The following is a 2,630-nucleotide window of genomic DNA, read 5'->3' as shown; positions in this document are numbered from 1 at the left end:
AATGACAGAAGCATTTACAAGCTTCCGACTGCGCAAAGGCAGAGCAATTCTTCATTCTTGTACGGTTGGCTGTGGGGCCCACCACCGCAAAAATTATCTCTTTCGCATCTCCACAACACACAAGATCAGTAAATTCTAATCCCTCTTGTGAAGTTGAGAAGCATCATCGTCGTATCTTTTCTTTGGATACGTTGTCAATATCCCAAATTTATCTCGTAATCTTGACTCTTATTATTTTTATGAACTCGGTGCACAAATATCAAATATGGCTCCTCGTCCCTCGACCTGGTGCACCAACTAACTATTTACCTGCTTTCGGCAGCGAAAAACCTTTACCACCAAGCCAAGACAAGACTTATTTCCCTCGGCAGTATATAAGTGCGCGCTTGTGCATTCTCCATCGTCGCAACCATAATCAAACTCACAAATAAAGAAACAAAAAGGAGAGACAGAGAGAGAAACCCACAATTATTCTCTCTCTCTCTCCTCCTCTCTCAAAAATGGAAATCCAAAAATGGCGCCGAGGAGGCATACTAGGCCGTGGCTCGTTTGCAACCGTCTCAATTGCAACCAATTCCACTTCTGGGGAATCAATTGCTGTAAAATCAGTTCCATTACACCGTGCTGAGGTGCTCAGGAGAGAACAGAGTATCCTTTCTTCTCTTGATTCCCCCTTTATCATCTCCTACCTCGGCTCTGACATCTCCGATGATCCTTGTACAAAGCAATTGTGCTACAATATATTCTTGGAATATGCGCCTGGTGGGTCCCTTTATGATGAGGTCAAGAGACAACATGGCCGGCTTCCCGAATCCTCTGTTCGGTCTCGCACATTTGAAATTCTCTCTGGATTGGTGTACCTACATGATATAGGTATTGTACATTGTGACATCAAAGGCCATAATGTGCTTATCGGGTCTGACGGCCGTGCCAAAATTGCGGATTTTGGGTGTGCAAAGAGTGAATTTTGTGAATTTGCTGGTTCTCAGATAAGGGGTACACCGATGTACATGGCCCCAGAGGTGGCAAGAGGGGAGGAGCAGGGGGCACCAGCTGACATGTGGGCCCTTGGTTGCACAGTCCTTGAGATGGTGAGTGGAGGTGTCCCTTGGACTGGATTTTCAGACCCGGTCTCAGTTCTTCACCACATTGGTTACTCGTCTAACGTACCAGTGGTACCAAATTGGATTTCAGAAGAAGCAAAGGATTTTCTATCAAAGTGTTTGATTAGAAACCCTGATGAGAGGTGGTCGGCTGAGCAGTTAATTAACCATCCGTTTGTCGCGTTGTCAGAGAATTCGGCATCAGAAAAAAGTGCGATTGAATTGTGGGTGTCTCCTAAGAGCATCCTTGATCAGGGAATTTGGGAATCTCTCACACTCAATGTGGAATCAGAATCAGTCGAGAGGTTCAAGATGGTTGCCGGCGAGACTGTTGCGGGGCTCAATTGGAGCAACGATGGAGATTGGATCATGGTAAGATGTAAAAGTGAAGATGCATTTGTTACTGATGCTGGTACTACTGCAAATAGTGCTGGTGGTGAAGAGGTTAATTTGTGTGGTGGTCACATGGAAACAGAGGGATTCCAGTTCAATCCACATGGTTGTGAATTTGTTAGTAGTAATAATGATTGTTTAGAGGCTAGTCAATGTAAAAATAATTCTACTGTTACTGATTGTAGCAGTGATTTGTTAAAGAGAAGAAAGGAATTGAATATAAAATTTTTAATTGGTTACCCCTGTCTACTCTAGTTGGCTTGTTTACTTTTGCACTTTCTTATCTTCTTGCTTTTGATATTTTGATGAAATCCATTTTTCTTTCTTTTTCCTCTTTTTTTTTTTTGCCCTTTCTGTGCTGTCTCATGTGCGGAGTGTGAATGTATTAGAAGGTGAAATAGCTGTTCAAGGAAGAATTCTGAGTCATCTCTTATGACATAATTAAAAAAAGTCAGCCAACTGGAAATCACTATGCCTATTTCATCTCCTTTGGCACTAAAAATTCTGCACGTGATCCATCTGTTACTATTATTTTTCCCAATTTAATGATTTATGCAGTAAGGCAAGCTTCTTTAATTAATATTATCACCATTAATGTTGTTATTATCGTATTATTGTTGTTGTAATTTATTATTGTTATTAGATTATTATTTTTAAATACAACTAAATAAAATATTTTAAACAAAATCAACACAAAAGTTTTGAAAATTACAAAAAATAGTACGGTGAAGGAAGAATGAATGAATAAATGAATGGTAAAGATTCATCAAATGGAGTCTATATATCACCCTCCACCGTAGCAGTGCTACGATGGAGCTGTTTTTTGTAATTTCTAAAATCTCTGTACTACTAGTTTTGTTTAGACTATTTTATTTAGTTCTATTTAAAAAAAAAATCTTGTTATTATTGTTAATTGTTAGAAAATGGAGAAGACTACACTGATCTTATTTTATAGACATCTGAAGATCTTTTGGGTCAGCACCAAATTCTTTGCCATGATGATGATGTTTAATAGAGGATTAGTTAACCTGCAATGGTAAAAATTAGATGGATGGTTGGAGACCAACATTGATATTTGTGTCTGATTTTTCTTAAAAAAATAATGAATCATTACTGTCAAGATCATATCTTAAT

At 38.9% G+C, this 2,630-nt stretch overlaps 1 pseudogene; it reads left to right on the top strand.

Moving 5' to 3' along the window:
- The first annotated feature begins 406 nt into the window (after positions 1 to 406).
- LOC144571416 (mitogen-activated protein kinase kinase kinase 18 pseudogene) lies at positions 407 to 1,751 on the top strand (annotated as a pseudogene).
- Positions 1,752 to 2,630: the final 879 nt, after the last annotated feature.

Source organism: Carex rostrata, chromosome 19 (genome assembly GCF_964058835.1).
Source record: "Carex rostrata chromosome 19, lpCarRost1.2, whole genome shotgun sequence".
Lineage (NCBI taxonomy): Eukaryota > Viridiplantae > Streptophyta > Magnoliopsida > Poales > Cyperaceae > Carex > Carex rostrata.
The sequence above is the reverse complement of the archived record's forward strand: the minus strand, read 5'-3'. Positions and strand labels throughout refer to the sequence as shown.